At 32.7% G+C, this 18340-nt stretch overlaps 1 long non-coding RNA gene across 2 annotated transcripts in view; it reads right to left on the reverse strand.

Moving 5' to 3' along the window:
* Positions 1-2781: 2781 nt before the first annotated feature.
* LOC148607542 (uncharacterized) overlaps positions 2782-18340 on the reverse strand; it is a 36226-nt gene continuing 20667 nt past the window's right edge. Inside the window, exons 2-7 of one of the 2 annotated variants that reach the window (XR_015915427.1) lie at positions 18052-18183; positions 17679-17748; positions 16915-17004; positions 10073-10168; positions 4343-4525; positions 2782-2901 (exon numbers count right to left, since the gene is read on the reverse strand). This is a non-coding gene — a long non-coding RNA (uncharacterized LOC148607542). The remainder of the gene's footprint in view (positions 2902-4342; positions 4526-10072; positions 10169-16914; positions 17005-17678; positions 17749-18051; positions 18184-18340) is intronic. The other variant, XR_015915428.1, reaches the window with a different exon arrangement.

Below are 18340 nucleotides of genomic sequence, written 5' to 3' on the forward strand. Positions count from 1 at the left end.
ATTGAAGTGGGGTTTTTTGATCCGTCGAAAAAATGGCCACTGTTACTAAAAATGGAACATAGGGATCAAACAGTAGTTTTTAGCATATATCTCCAAAACCGGTAGGTTTAGCCAAATTCTTTCAATAGCTGGAATGATCCTTATTATTAGGACTACAGATGTCTTCAGGCATAAAATTTGTCAGACGCCTTCTTATAAGAGTTATTGCCCTTGACAGGGGAAAATTACAGATTTTTTCTACAGTTTTCAACCAATATCTTGAAAACTATGATAGATTTAAACTTTCATTTACTGAAATGATTCTTATGATAAGTCCTATCATAAGGCCTCGAAAATTATATATTATCCTTTGAAGAAATATAGAAAATAAGGGGTTAAATGTTATGTTATCGGAGAAACCAGAGCATAGAAACTGTACATATTTAATGAAATAGAATGTTTTAAAATTCTTTTTGCCACGTAACACTGGAATACTTATTTTGATTTCCGATGATCATATGTAAATATATAAAGTCAATAAAAATATATACAAATTTAATAACAATCACCATGCAAACTGAATCAAAATACCCCTTATCATTGTAAAAATAAATTGTATTTACTATCTATTGACGAAGGCTGTATCCATACTCTATATTAAAGTTATTTTTACAATACATATGTAAACAACATTCGTACCATAAACTAGCCTTTCGATGCCAGCTTATGTACAAATTCCGCAAACTACAGAAAGCTGGCCTCGAAAATTATATATACCCTTATATCTACCTTCTTGTTTAAGAAATATAGGATATTAAGGTCATGTTATCAGAGAAAAGAGAAGTTTTGGTAGTTATCAGCAAATATTTTCTTTTCCGTGAGAAAACTTTTTAATAAAATAGTTTACTTTTAATTTTCTTTGCCGCGTAACAAAGGAATATTTTACATCATATGTAATCATACATTTAAATACTAAAAAATCATCAACCAATTTGATAACAATCAGCATAAGAACTGGATAGGAGTACCCCTATTTCTTTGTAAAACTAAATTATATTCACTAACGTTTAGTAGGACTGTGTCCATAATCAATATTTAAGTGCATATGTGAAGAACATTCGTACCATAAACTGGCCTTCCGATGCCAGCTAATGTACAGAAATCCGCAAACTACCGTAAGCTGATCTAGAAAATTATATATTCTTTACATTTATCTTGTTGTTTAAGAAATATAGAAAGTAAGACGTTAAATGTCATGTTATCAGAGAAAAGTTTTTGTAGATTTAAGCACATATTTTCCGTGAAAAACTTTTTTATTAAGTAGTTCTTTTTTAAATTTTCTTTGCCATGTAACACAGGAATATTTTAGATTCGGATTCCTGAAATCGTATTTAAACATACATTTAAATAAATAAAAATATCAACTAATTTGACAACAATCACCATACGAACTGCATAGTAGTACCCCTCATTTTGGTAACAAATAAATCGTTTTCATTATCTTTTGGCAGGGACTGTAAACAGTAAGCTGTTATTAAAGAAATATAGGAGATAAGAAGTTAAATGTCATGTTATCGGAGAAAACAGAGACCTTTCTAGATATCAGCACATATTTTCAGTGAAAAACATTTTAATGAAGTAGTATCCCTAATTTTTGTAAAAATAAATTATTTTCACTATCTGTTGGCAGGGACTGTGTTCATATGCAATATTCAAGTTACTTGTTACAATATATATGTGAAGAACATTCGTACCATAAACTGGCCTTCCGATGCCAGCTAATGTGTCAGAAATCCGCAAACTACAGTAAGCTGGTCTCGAAAATTATATATCCTTTACATTTACCATGTTGTTCAAGAAATATAGGAAATAAGGTGTTAAATGTCCTGTTTCCAGAGGTTTCACGCTATGTCTTACTAAGAATACCCCCAATGACTCATTTCATTAAAAGCTGGGAAAACGGAACCCAATTCAAGTCATCATGAGAATGCAATATACCAAATATCTATGCACCCCTCCAGTAGAAACTGAGTAATCTGTTACGAAGCCTACCATCATGCAGCTACTAAAAATATACTAAATCGACCAGTACACAGGAAATAGATGAGCAACGAACCTGAAAAGGGGAAACATGGTACAGGTCATCACGAGAAAACAGTATACCAAATATCTAAGCACTCCCTCCAGTAGGAGCAGAGACATCTGTTACAAAGGGTGTAACGGATGGATGGACTGGTGGACATGGTGATTGAAATGTAGTCCCCACTCTAATGAGTAACAGTACTGACCAAGAACTTAAGAAAGCTAGATTTGTGAATTGTATGTCAATGGAATACATAACCAGGTAAACACACCAGCACAAAACAAACTTTTTCCCAGGCAGGCAGTAAGAACATTGGAACAACAATAGACATAACAGAAAGTAGTACTGCTATAAGCACCAATGAAAGTCATTTGCAACAGAAACATTAAGAATTAACAGAATAGACCACCAATTCTATCCACTAGCCTTTCATGATTTTTGTTTGGAAATACAAATCAGTAAATAATTCAAAACTTCTATTAAAATATGTGATAAACAGATTAATACTTGGCCTTATTTATATATTGCTCTATTATTAACCTTCATGTATCCTGGCACTTAAGTACTCATGCACACTAAAATTCTAACATCACATTATTAGTAAGATACATGTATGAGTAATTATAGACAAGATAGCCTGTGGCTCAAGGGGACTTGCATTCCTAACCTTGTAAGTCTTCATGGGTGACTTGTTAAAAAAAATATACATATTTTAGAATTTTATATTTTTTTATTTCTATAATGGTACAGTTTGTTCTGTCTTTTTAATACATTCCCATTGTTCTAACCATCCACTGGTTCCAGCTTGCTGTGATCCCTATGGCTGTTGTAAACCATACCTACAAACATATAAAAATGCATTCATTTAATTAAAAGTTAAAATATTTCTAGGAATTATATAAAAACAAATTATGACAAATATTCATACATTTCCTAATGTAAAACAAAAATACCCTTGTTTTACAAAACTAAACACTGTTATCACAGAGATACATGTATGTCTTGCCTGTTGTGCATGGTCATTGTTGTTCAATATTTGATAGTACCTGCAGAGCATATGGATGAAACAGATATGATATTGTAATATAGGCAAGACACCACAATACATTTTCAATTGCATTTCAATATACACATTTGAGCAGATTTTTAAAATTCCACCACCACAAACTAAATAATGCTTCTCTGGCCTGATTTTATATATAAATATTAGAAAAATTGACAAATTTTCTGGAATAAATTCATATGACCTGGAGATGGAGAACTATCAGTGGTTCATTCCATGACTCACATGTCTTGTGGTCAAAATAAATAAGAGCCCTTTAAAAAGTCGGTTTTTTTTAAATGCAATATTTTTGGTAACTTGTTTTACATCAGTTGCATCATCACGTGTATTTCAATTTACAAGAGCTAGAGTTGGTTTGAGGCAAAACATTGTGTTTTTTAAGACCATGTAAAGGGGTAGGTATGAAAACTCATTTTATGATTCTCACAGTGACTTAAAAGGATCAACTTAAAACTTGAAGTGGCCTATATATATTAAAATCTACATTAAAAATAATATGAAATAGTTTCAAAGCTAACAGTGTCACTTCAGATCATTTTAAACCAGACCTTTACATAGCTTGCTCAAGTGCGATTTTGACCTTTATCTTATGCTAGCCTTTATTTTGGCTTTGAACAAAAAGCTGAAACAAATGTGAAATAATGTAAAGTTCTAATCTTATAAGATACATAAGGCAACAGTCAGCTGTATTTTATGTGTGTTTCTACAAAATTTGTCTGTTTTGAAACCTTACCTTGTATGACTTACTCTAAATAAAGTATTTCTGAGACCTCATAAGGTACATGAATATACATGTATTGACTAGATGTATCAATGTCGATGGAATGAAACTATGAGGTCATCTTTCACATTATAAATGTTTTTTCTCTAGCAAATACAAAAATTTCAAAACAAATAAAAAACACAACTCTGTGCTTTTATAGACCCTAAGACAAGGCTGTGAAAACCCCTGATTTTGACATATTGAATTAATTGGGTTCATAAAAATGAACTAAATTGTCAGATTTCAGTCTAAACCTTGTTCACAGATAATTTTGTGGTTGTTTTAATGTTCCTAGTGTACAGTTAGTCCAGAAAATCTCAAAGCTGAGCAATGTATTGCTCACTGGTTTATATTTCCCACCTAGCAGCCCTAGCAAAAGTAAAGTGCAGATTCAATGGAAAATCAGAGTACATTTCTTTTGGTCTCTCTACCAAGGACAATGATTGTGATTTACCGTATATGTACTGGATTCCTAAACTCTACACGAATCCATACAAACAACATTTCATAGCTGGATCTGCAAAATGTACCACCAAACCTCTTTCAATACTTTTAACTTCTATACTCACAACTGTCAAAGAGGGTCTGCAGTCATACCACAACACTTGTTACTCCCATAGTGGTATTACTGTGGATCCTGAAAAATTCAAAAAGATCTTTTGGAGACAATCAGTTCAAGACTTTAATAGCATTAAAACCTATGATTTTTCAACACTGTATACTTCTATTTCCCATACTCAGTTAAAATCCCGACTTAAAAACATTATACATCGTTTGGCTAGATTTTTTAATCTCAGTTTCCACTATATAGATGATGTATTATCTATAAACAATCCTAATTTCGGGACTTTGATAAATCACATTTACCCCATAGAACTTGAGATAAAGGATACTAATGCCACTGCAAAGTCAGCCTCATGTCTTGACCTACACTTAGAAATCGATGGTAAAGGAAAACTATTCACCAAACTTTACGATAAACATGATGACTTTTCATTCAGAATTGTCACCTTTCCTTTCATCTGTGGCAAGTTCCTTCAGCTTCTGCGTATGGAGTGTTTATATTAACTAATACATTATGCCAGAAATTGCCGAAACTATGAGACTTTTTGTATTGCACTAGAACTCTAACAAATAGGCTTCTGGAACAGGGTTTTGTTGCTACAAGATTGAAGTCATCACAACAGAAGTTTTATAATTGTCATCAAGAACTCATGGATCGCTACTGTGTATCCATCTGCGCCATGAAAACTTATTTGTTAAACGTGTCAAATTTTTCCTTTCCTCTTTCAGCTACCCCGGACTTGACTTTTTATGAGCAACTCAGCTGGTGTTTCTAGAAAAGCTGAGGATGCTTACCCTAACGGTGTACCTGGTCCATGCTCCTAGTTTTTAGTGGAGTCCGAGTTGCTCATTTGCTTTTGTTACTTCGTATGTATGATTTTAGTTATTTGATGTTCTTTGTTGTGTATGTCTGTTTTCCATGTCTGGCCTTTGATTCTGGATTACATTCTTTTGATTTACTGCTATAACCTTGGTTCCCTTGATAACTCTTTCATGTAGATTCACAGAATTCTTGAAAATAAACATCAAATTACCCCCAACAAACACTATCAAATAACATTTCTGATACCCCCTACTATGCACTAGACCACAATAAATTTTCATGTGCATGTCAATATACACATTTAAGCAGATTAAAAAGAATTCACGAGCGCAAACTATATAAAAATTCTCTGGCCGAAAATACCTTCAAGCTGAATTATATACATAAATTTCAGAAAAAATTATTGTCATTTTCTGTAATTAATTCATATGCCCCAGCAATGGAGTAAACATGACAAATGAACTGAGTTGAAAGTCCTTCACAATAAATAACCTTCTACTGAACAAAATCACAAAATTGATTAACAATTCAAAAAAATCCCAAGATCTACTTTTTACCAATTAGAGGCAAAACTACAGAAAATTACAACCTTACAAGAGTTTAAAATTTCAAAGTCACTAGATCGTGAATGCCGGGGCATATGCATAAACTTATATATAATTTTGATTCAGTGATTCACCACAAGTGGTTCATACTGAACTGATCTAAAAAGAAAACTTAACATTTAAATCTGAAGTTTCAAAATCAATACAGTCAATAAAACATGACTGCAAACACATATGCAAAAAATGAAACTGAATTGTGATGTAGTAATGCTAATCCAACTACATACCAGATATGATTAACATAAATGTAGCAAATTTAGTGCTTCATAATCAAGTGATCTAATTGGAAATCTTAAAGATGACGCAAACATCAAAGAAGTAATACCTTAAAAATTGTATCTTAATTTTTTTTTATTAGATTCCTCAAATGTCGCGATACTTTCGCGACATACGAGGAATATATATAAAAAAAAAGAAACAATTTAAAAGAACAAAAGGCTCCTGAAAAGCCTGAATCACTCACCTACTTGATTGATTGATTGATTATTGGGTTAACGCCCAAACAGCAATATTTCAGCTATATTCATTCGATGAACATGAAAGGAATGATAAAATGAACATGAAATGATGATGAAATGAAAAAGGATGAGACACAAGGATAATAAGTCGATAAATTTTGATTGTCACAAGTTAAAAGGGGGAGATGGTTAGGTAGGGCAATTTAGCCCCCTGTGGCCGAGCACAAAGGTTCCCACTCATATCGAACACCACAGCAGGGTTCTGTAAAGTGTGAGGACTGTGGCATCTTTCCCAACATGGTGCACCACTATGGTTTGCGGCCAGGTTTTCCTGACAACCCCAACATGTAACATACCAGGGGTACCCATTTCCGCCTCCTGGGGCACACAACCCAGTTGCTCTGTGAGCAGAGCGCCTAGCCCACAGCTAGGTTTCTGAGCACTATTTAATTGCCTTTTATGACAAGCTTAGCGCTGCTGCAGGCCTATTCTTTTGACACCCGGACTTGCAAAGGGCCACTCACAGAGTAAACCCAGCCTAATTAACCAAATTAATAAAGGTATCACGCTTTGTTACCATGTTTCACCAAAATATTGCAGAAAAAGAGTACCTGAGGTATAGGAAATTTGAGAATCCCTCAACAAAATTTAGGATGGGGTTGCTCTATGCCTTGTTATCCCATTTGGTCAAGGGTGGGTGGGGCCATTAGACCGCTATGCATTTGCAGCAAAAAAACATAAAATGAAGTTAAATCATGGTATGCAATATTTGCATCATTACCATTCAACTAAGGAGACAATACTAACTATATACATCAAATGTCATTGAAATTAAAGCGCATTTTTTAGGGTGTTGCCTCTTTGACCTTTAATGACTTGAAAACCTTAAGAGAAACAGAAATCTGATTAAAAAGCACATGGAGGGATCCAATACAAAATACATTTTTTTTTTAAATTTGACCAAAAATTGAACAAAAAATTTTGCATGACCCAATTTTGTATCCCCTTTACTCCAAAGACTACCCTGTAAATATTTTTAAAACAAAATTTTAAAAGAAACACATTGATTTTTGAATCATAAAAATCAGATTTAGAACATTCTTTTTTATTCCAATTATAACACTCATTTTACCTCTTTTTAAAGGTGATGGGATAAAAATCTCAAAAAAACAATATGGCTTCCCACCATGTCCCTAGGAACAATGTGTTGAAATTTCAAAAAAGACCAGACAAGTTTAACCCAAGTTAACATAACTAAGACGATGGGGGATTATATGACCAAGACAATTTTTTTCTTGTAAGTTTACTAGTCAGATAATTAAGTATTCTAGTATGATAAATAGGTTTACTTGTCAGATAACTAAGTGACTATTACTTAAAATGGTGAACCTTTAAGAAAGCTTATACAGTACATTTATTGTAAAAGCACTGATTCAAATTAATCTAAAAAGGAAAAGAAATGCTAAAACCAATAAATGCACCATTGTATAAACTTTATAAAAAATGTAGACTGGATTTCGAGTAGTAATATTAAGTACTTAATTAGGTAAGACTTGAAGTAGTGCTGTACTAAAACAAGAGGCTCCCAGGAGCCTGAATCGCTCACCTGGTTGAATTTTGCCTTTCAAGGGCAATAAATTAAACAAGAAGTTGTCCAACAACTTTGACTCAAGAAAACTTCGATAGGACTTATCATAAGGATCATTTCAGTACATGAAAGTTTAAATCTATCATAGTTTTCAAGACATTGGTTGAAAACTGTAAAAAAAAAAAAAAAAAAAAAAAAAAAAAAAAAAAAAAAAAAAAAAAAAAAAAAGCCTGTCATTTTCCCCTGTCAAGGGCAATACCTCTTCATTTCAGTACATGAAAGTTTAAATCTATCATAGTTTTCAAGACATTGGTTGAAAACTGTATAAAAAATAAAAAAAAAAAAAAAAAAAAAAAAAAAAAAACAAAAACAAACAAAACCTGTCATTTTCCCCTGTCAAGGGCAATACCTCTTCTAAGAAGGCGTCTGACAAATTTCATGCCTGAAGACTTTTGTAGTCCTAAAAATAAGGATCATTTCAGCAACTGAAAGAACTTGGTTAAACCTAACGGTTTTGGAGATATATGCAAAAAACTACTGTCTGACCCCTATGTTTTATTTTTAAAAAGAGTGACCATGTTTTTCAACGGATCAAAACAACCAGCTTCAATTCTATGCAGGATACCCCCAAGGAACACTTATACCAAGTTTTGTTTCAACTGGCAAAATAGTGTCAGAGGAGAAGATTTTTGAAAGAAATAACATTAAAAATAGCAAAAAAACTTTGAAAAAGGGCAATAACTTCAACATGGCTTAATAGATGAAAATGAAACTTTGACCGCAGATAGATCTCATCATGCTGAACACTTTTATCTGGTCAGAATTTGGCTAAACCTTACTGTTTTGGAGATATATGCGAAAAACTACTGTCTGACCCCCTATGTTCTATTGTTAGTAACGGCGGCCATGTTTTTCCACAAATCAAAAATCCCCACTTCAGTTCTATGCAGGATACCCCAAGAAACATTCATACCAAGTTTGGTTCCAATTGGTCAAGTAGTTGTTAAATTGTTAACGACAACGATGGGCAAGACAGACGCCAAGTGATGGCAAAAGCTCACATGGCCTTAGGCCAGATGAGCTAAAAATGACTTAGTTTTTACGTAGGGTAGCAATTAGGGGTCACCAAGGTATATGTTTTGTTGATGACAACAACCAACAATACTATCTAGATTGCACAAACACTATTTTCAAAAAGAAACTATTTCTTCCACAACAAGCCTAGATAATGTTGTGAAATTAAACGCATTTAAAAGGGAGATAGCTCATTTTCCCAACCATTCTATTATATTTCTGCATCCTCTGAAACTTCTAAGATGAACAAGTTGTCATTTTGTCTTCAATGGACCATAAAATATTTGCTCACATTGTCAAATTAGTGTGTTTTTTCTTAAATATGATGCATTACTTTTCAATTTTCTTAATTCTTATAGATTTCATTACTAAATAGCACATCAAATATTCAAAGAAATGGACTTTCAAAGATCAACGAGTATCTTCATATGGCAAAATAAAAACTGTTGTAGCAAGATAAAATGAAACCATCGGAAGACAGCAACTCGGGTAAGATATGTAACTTGCTACGACAAGATGATAAATTGCCATGATAAGATAGTAACTCATCATGGAAAGATAATATTTTTTCTGAATACCCCTAATATGCTTCTAAAGAAATCTGAAAAAAATTTAAGAAGAACAAATTGACACTTAATTCCTAAAAAAATAGAATTAAAATAAATGTTTTCTATCAATTCAAATGATTTCACCTTTTTTTCCTCTTTTTAGGTACATATTTTCAAAGCAGTTGGGGCAAAAAACCACCAAAAACTATGGAGTCCTCCACCATGTCTGTCCCTAGGAACAAAGCTTTAAAAGAATTGAATTTGTTTTACTCATGTTATCATAAAAAGACCAAAGTGAAGAGACACCAATGACCAGAATGACAGGGTGATTCCATTATACAATTTCAATTTTTTTTAGTGGTGTTATAAAACTGTGACTGGGTGTAATGAAGTAGTAGTAATAACTTATTGGTATCACTGAAGAAGAAAATATAGAAAATATATAATCACAGACAAAATCTCATTAACTTCAGAACTTACAGCAGTACTAAAACCGTAAAAATATTGCTAATTCTTTGACTTACATATTCTATTATGTCAAAAAAGCTTTTTCTACAGGAGTCATGACTGCTTCATTACAGACCATATAACTGGTACATCTGGAGGCTTCAAATAATCTACTGAAATAAAAAAGAATATTTTAGCAATAAAATTTTGACCTGGTAAGTTAAGAAAACTGTGGGAGAAGCTTACATGCTGATACCGTCACAAGTGATTTCCCTCCCCAGAAACCATATATGATACCCCATAAGCGATTTTAACATTCAGATGGAAAATAAAATAGGAGGTACACAAAGGTATAATGTAATAAAGAATCTATGAAAATTTCAACAAAGTCCATTTAGCATTTTGTGAGAAGTAGACAATTTGCAGAGGGTCTCCTTTTGGTCTACAAATGACTAAGTAAATATTTTGCATCAGGAAACCCCAAAAGTCAATCAGATGGGAAAACTAAATAGGAGATGCAGTATGGAATCATGTACTGTAAAAGTACAATTGTTCCTGGGGTACCAATTTTCATGGTTTTAGTGGGTGGGTCAAACCATGAAAGGAATAGGTTTGGTAAGGCCCTATTTTGGCCCCAGTATTCAACATTTTTGAAAGATTTGTTTTGGTCTATACTAGTTAGTTTATTTGAAAGGATAATGGTTGAAGTAAATACATCTCAGCCGATTTTTGTGATATCATGAATGTATTTGACCTAATAGCAGTCAAAATTAACACATAGTAGTGAAATCTTCACTTTTGTTGCATTTTTGCACATATTTCTCCTTGGTTTTGCCTAAAAAGGGAGTGGTGATTGATATCCGTGTTCATTCAAATATTGACATAAATGTTGTATCTTACAAATTACAATATATAAAGATAAAGAATGACCACGCATGTGACCAAATTTGTTTTTCACAAAAACCATCAAATATATGCTGAATTATCAAGATTTTATGGATTTTTCATCATTTCGGCAATTTTGTTTGTGCTACAGTGATGAGATGCTTTTCTGTTTTGGCTTAAATCTTATCAAACTAGCTGGTGTAAACACTTATGTGTACAAAAAGGAGAAAAATCTTTATTTTGAACAATTCCAAATTTTGAGGCCAAAATTGCCCATAACAGGACCTATTTCTTTGATTCCCAATGAAAAGTAGGTTCCCATTGATAAAACTTCAAAACCACAAATTCAATAATCCACAAACTTATGTTTCATCCCTGCTGCCTAGAAATTAGAATCTACAAATCAAAATGCTTTCACAGTATTAAAGAATCTGTTAAGTTTCATCAAATTTCATTCAGCAGTTTCAGTGGAGTTGAGAACAGATGAACGGATGGACATATCATCACTATATACCTCCAGCTTTTCAAGTGGGGGTATAATTTAATTTATCTCTATTTGCCAGTTCATTCAACTTACAGGTGTAAAACTGAAAATAGAGAGTAGGTACATGTACAGTCAATAGTTTAAGTTAGATACAATATCAAACATATGTGTTTACACCTTAGGGTTTAACTTGGAAAAACTTTTAACCTTCATAATGTTGAATGTGATCATAGAATATAGAATTATAATCAGATATTTAACTGTTAAAAAATTCAGTGAAAAGTGGAATTTACAGATACATTTAGTATATTGATAATTCCAAAAGAACTATTTTTTTTTTAAATCAAAATAAAGTTAAACTTAATCCCAATGAAAACCAAATTAAATAAAAGGTCCAAATTCTAAAGGTGAAGAGGCATTAAGCTATGAATATTGCCCAAAAATATCAACTTTCTTGTAAAAGTAGTTAAAAACATAACTAATCATTTGTGGCATTAGTTCGTTGTAAAGAAGTCATACTTTTACGTAATTTAGCAAAAAAATGCTGAGAATTTTAAATCTTGTTTTTTTTTCGGACATATTTACATATACATCCAGAAAACTATGTCAAAACCTAAGAAACAACTTTATATTTTTACATATATATGATAATTTATGTAATAATGAATGTAGTAACTAAATATGAAGTTGTTTCTTGCCAAAAATATGACCAGAAAGTGACCAAAAAGTACAATATAAATTTTAATATTAGTAAACTTCAAGCAATTTGTTTGTCCGTTAAATTCAAGAATTATTAGAAGTCTTTATGTTTTCTCATTTGTGATTGTTTCAAGTCTCAAAATTCATAATTGAAATTATTGAACACTTTATGATTAATTTTCAGTTGAATTTGAGGCCAATAAGACCCGTTATCACGGTATATATTCACCCCTTCTCCTTTGAAGAATATACAGGTTGTGAATCAATTAAAGTACAGAACTTTTTGTTTCTGACTGAAAATGCTGTCCATTTTACTTCCTTAGGTCTCACTAACCACTTCTGGGTTAAAGGGCCACCCCCCCCCCCCTATGTAGTACCAAAAACACACTGTACCTAAAATATGCATTGTATGTGCATTATTTGTGTGTATTCTGATTAAAAGTAGTCAAAATAAAGCTGAGAATGTGTACTCTAAAATCGAATTTGTAATTTACTACGTAAGTGTACGAATATTGTTTACGTGTGTGAGTAATTTGCCTCCATGCTGTCAGTTAGCAGAAAAGGTAAAAATGTTGATTTTCAGTATTTTCTATTCAAGTGAATTTTGTGACGAATTTATACAGTCATTGTACCATTAGAATAATGATTTTGAAAGCCTTATTTCCCAACTTATGCAACTTTAACGTGTCACTAGTTTAACAAGTAATTTAGACCTGGAAACATTAGAAGTGGTTAGTGAGACTTTACCTTCGAACATTAGTTTTAATTTTAGCAGTTGCCTTTTCGCATATTGAATTGAAACAGAATCAACTGAAAAAAAAACAATAAAAGCCAAAGGGTGAGAAATAAAATGTTTCACAACGTGCAGCAAGATACATCAACAGAGGTCGAACCCTGAATAAATGTGACAAATATGGACATATAATTCTCTTAATTTTGATTGTGAATAAATGTATGACACAGAATATATTTTACCCAGAATGGAAGCAGTCAAATATCTTAAAAACATGCAATAAGACTTTTAAAATATAACATGAACAGACCAACAGAATGATGAACAGAGAGTTTCTATAGACATAAGAATTTTGTTTCTGTAGCCATAGGGTTTAGTAGAAATTAACAAAAGTCTTGATCAAAAGAAATAAACAATTCACTATGTCAATGTTGCATTTGGTGAAAGCATTTTTGAGTTATGGTTAAAAAAACAAAATTGGCCCATATTTGTATGAATAAAATCCCATAACCCAACAATGTAAAATCCAAAATATGTAAAAATCAAAAGGGAGCTTACACTAAATTGACTAATACAAACTACAAAACTGTCATCAATGCTCATTAACTTGGTACCCCTTTCCACATTTAATAACATGCACCTTTTAACCTCAAAATTGATCTGGATTAAAATCTAAAATAGGAGGTGCACAATGAGAACATGTGATGAAGATTCTGTGACAGTTTCCTTCAATTACATTCAGTGGTGTGGGAGGAGTAATAGATAAGATATGGGTTCCCTAATTCATGTCTCTATATTCACAAATGACAAAATCTATTTTTTGAAATGTGAAACCCCCATATTGGTTCAGATAAAAGTCTAAAATAAGAGGTGCACAATGGGAATATGTAATAGATTCTGTGAAAGTTCCATTCAATTTCATTCAGTGGTGTAAGAGGAGTAACCATGGTAACAGATAAGAAATGTGTCCCCCATGTCCCCATATTCACAAACGACAAAATCCATGCTTTGCTATGTGAAATGCAAGAGCTTTAAACCAAGGTGTACAATGGGAACATATAATAAAGATTCAGTTAAAATTCTACTGAATTTCATTCAGGAGTAACAGATAACAGATGAGTTCCCCCTGTATAACAGAAGGAAGGAAGGATTGTTGGAAGGATAGACATCCCCATTCCCAAAAATACTCCCCCCTTTGCAAGTGGTGGGTATTATAAATGCTCACATACCCTTGTGTTCACATATTGGAAACTCAAGTAAAATGTATTTCAAAAAAACTAGAGGCTTTAGAGTGCCAGAATCACTCACCTTAAAACTTTGGAATGATGTGGTCATATCATTTGATCATTTAAATAAAAGATTAAGAGAGTTTTCTATACTTACATCATTCCTGCCATCCCCAGAGCCATACAAAACATAGACAATGTGTAAGGTGTATTGAGGTCATTATCCCTATCAAGTTTCAAAATTTTGGTACATGTGTTTTTAGAGGAGTTGATTATTGAAAATTGGCCAATCAGAAGCTTAAATTACCTAAGGTGGCCATTTTGTTTTATCAAATTTGATCACATGTTAGGGTTGTCCCTTTCATTACTTCTGCCAAGTTTGGTCACCACTGCCTTCAGAAAAGTAAACATATAGGCCAAAATGTGTTTCCCCATTGGGTTTCATAAGCCACAGCCACCCACTGTGCCACCTGAGCCACACAAAAGGTCGATCATGCAGAAGACATTGGTAGTGAACCCTACTCAGTTTCAGATTATTGGCACCTGTAATTTCAGAGGAGGTGATTATTGAAAACTCAGAAAATCAGAAGCTTAAATGGCCTCCGGCCGCAATTTTGTTTAATCAAGTGGAATCAAAATATAATCAAATGTTAAAGTTGTCCATTTTATTATTTCTGCCAAATCTGGTCACTTTTGGCCGCTTTGTAAAAGCAAAGATAAAGACCAAAATGTGTTTTCCCATAGGATTTCAAAGGCAATTTCGAGTGGCTGCAGCCACCCCATAAGTTACCTGAGCCCCACAAAAGGTGAATCATTTGTAGAAGGCATCAAAGTCATTAACCCTATCATGTTTCAAAACATTGATACTTGTGATTTCAGAAGTTGATCATTGAAAATTGGCCAATCAGAAGCTTAAATGGCCTCTCAGGGGGGGCCATTTTGATTAATTAAGGGGAACCATAAGTGGATCTTTCGTAGAGACTCTTGCATACACTGTTTCTGCCAAATTAGGTTAAAACTGGTTCAATTCGCGTACATGAGCATGAGAGAAAATGGACACAAAGTCAAAGTATGAGCTCACTGGGAACTTGATCCATGTGAGCTTAAAGGAAAGTTTAAAGGGCCTTAATTCAAAGAAAATCTCAATGAAGCATAAACTTGATCTGAACTCATCAGGGTACAAAAATGCACAATGAATTCTCTCATACCAAAAAAATCAGCTCAATATCTGAAAGTGTTTAGAAAAAAAAGTTCAAAAAACTGTTATTTTTGTAAGATAAGCTTGTCATTTTGGTAAAAATCAGCAGAATGGTACCAAAAATGTGCTTGACCTGTAACTCATCATAGTCGCATTATACACCAACAGCCTATTAATTGCAAGTGTCTGAAAAAATGTAATTTTTGTAAAATTTGCAAAGTCAAAGGCCCCTAATTCTGAAAAAAATCAGTGAAGTGGAACAAAAACTTAAACTCGATCTGTAACTTATCATGGTAGATTCAAATACAACAAATCAACTCATTATCAGCAAGCTTTAGAAAACAAGAGGCTCCCAGGATTTGAATTACTCACCTAGCTAAATTTTCACCTTTCAAGGGCAATAACTCTAACAATGAGTCATCCAACAATTTTAACTCATGTACACTTTGATACAAGTTTTCATAAGGATCATTTCATTAATTGAAAGTTTCTTTCTACGATAGTTTTCAAGATACTGGCTAAAAACTGCTAAAAACCTTATTTTTGTCTTTCCAGGGCAATAACTCTAATAAGAAATTGTCTGACAACTTGATCCCAAAAGACATTTATAGGCCTTATGATAGGGATCATTTGAAAGAATTTGGCTAAACCTTTCAGTTTTGGATATATACATGTACTTGTAAGAGAAAAACTTCTGACTGACCTCTTTGTCCTATCTTATGTAACAGCGGTCATATTTTTCATGGGGCAAAAATTCCCACATCAGATCTACATAGAATAAGTTAATGAATATTCATACTTAATTTAGTTCTTATTGGACTGGTAGTTTCAAAAGAGAAGATTTTTGAAAGAAACAACATTAAAAATATGGAAAAAACATTAAAAAAGGGTAATTACTTCAATATGGCTTAACAGATTAAAATGAAAATTTGACCAGAGATAGATCTCACCATTCTAAACACTTTCAAGTGATGTCAGAATTTAGCTAAACATAATGGTTTTGGAGATATGTGCGAAATACTTCTGTCTTATCCCTATTTTCTATATTTAGTAATGGTGGCCATGTTATTTAAGGAATCAAAACTCCACACAACAGTTCTGTGCAGAATACCCCAAGAAACATTAATACCAAGTTTGATTCTAATTGGTCCATTAGTGTCAGAAGAGAAGAGTTTAAAACATTGTTAACAAAGAGGGATGCTAAATGATGCCAACAGTTCATTAAGCCTTTGGCCAGGTGAGCTTAAAAGGGACAACAGCTGAAAGGGGGAGAGATAGGATAGGTAAACAGTGATGTTGTCCATTTTTTAAAAAATAATTCAGTGTACTGTACCTTCATGTAAATACTGTAAATAATTCTTTTTTATTTGAATTCACTACCTTGATCAATTTCTTTGGACCTATCTGATACCTATTCCAGTTTGATTGAAAGTCTATCATTTGCCACGCATGCAATGCTCAGTATAAAAACCCTTAAGTTGGATTACCTCCCTTTGGAGTCCGTTACTGTAACTATATTCCTTCATGTACATCTACAAAGGATTCAAACTTTCCTTTAAAGTTTCATCAAAATCCCTTCCGCGGTTTAGGAGTTGTGCTAACAAGAACTGTGGCCAGTTGGACAGACAGACAGAGAGATTCTAATATATTCCCTAACTTTGTTTGCAGGGAGTATAAGAACATGTTTTAAATACCTGAATCCTTATTACATCAAGAGCATAATCTAGTAGCTAATGTTTACAAGCCAGACTGCAGTACAGATCCATTCAATTCAACTTTGATGCCTGTAAATAAATTTAACATATAAACGTGCCATGTACACATGTTAATTTTAGATATCTTCATGAAATGCAGTGTAGTGCTAGGTATACCCTAACTCGTACAGAAAGGTGTCATTGGAGAACAACTTGCTTCTTACTTTCGTTTTAAATGTACATTTATAAATCCTCATATAAAATTTGAAATCCATCCCCTTGGAGCAGAATAATTTTAAGTAAAAATATTCTCACAGAAAGACAGACAAGGTGATACCAATATGTACAATGTATGCAGTAATACATACATGTACTTCCAGAAAAATAATGAAATGATAACCTTAATAGCAATGCCATTTTTCTTATTTTTATTAGTTTCTTTTTTTTCAAGGAAATGTGCATGTATGTTACAATGTACATGTATGTGCACCAACAAAATTGTATAGTTGGCAAAATATGTAGGTATAGAATTACAGCCTTAAAAAATAAGGTACACATATTACATTTAAAACTAAATTTTTGCCCTACATTTTCCTAGTTAACAAAAGGATATAACATACCTTTTGTCGAAATTTGTTACAAAAGATCTTTTCAGCTGGAAAAAACAGTGTCTTTACCTCCACTTATCAGAATGAAGTAAAAGTGTTTTTTCACTAAGTTTATCCATTTTATTACACAAATAAGGAGTTACAGAGCTCTCGTACTTTGATTTGATCCTTGCCAGGGCATATCAGAATCAATGTGCGCATCATGCAAGACAGTTTTTTTTCCCTACTGCAAAAAAAAAATTACATTCTGTTCATTACATAAATAATGAAAGCTGAACAAAATACACCCTTGTTTCATCATTAGTTTAATAAAGTAGTGTAATTCCTAGAGAAACATAGCCACAATATATAACACTGTAAAATTTGCTTATTTTTATCACATCTTGCCATTGGCCTCGGGAAATAAGTTAATGAAAAACATATTCTTAACTAAAATGCAGTTTGGTTTTTTTTCTGGTAAAGCATAAAATCAGCATTTTAACTACACAATATAATAGTGTGGTATATGCTAACAAATAAAAATGCTTACATAAATCTTTCAAGAAGGTTATTTTCAAATCAAGTGTCAAAATACATAAAGTTGTGGTGCAATGGCAGGGCACAGTTCTTCAGTCTAACCTCTAAAACCTGGCAATTGACATCTATTCTTGATTGCTTAAACCTATGAAAGACAGAATACTGTATTTATAACATGAAAAATTCACAATTTGCCACCATATTACCAAAAATCATGAAATTCATATGTTTTATGCTATGACAATTTGGCCTCGGACTGAGTAACAGACAATTCAGGTTTACAAGAAGAAATATGACTAAAG

This window comes from Perna viridis, chromosome 9 (assembly GCF_037379345.1).
Source record: "Perna viridis isolate PV_CMFRI_1.1 ecotype Kerala chromosome 9, ASM3737934v1, whole genome shotgun sequence".
NCBI lineage: Eukaryota > Metazoa > Mollusca > Bivalvia > Mytilida > Mytilidae > Perna > Perna viridis.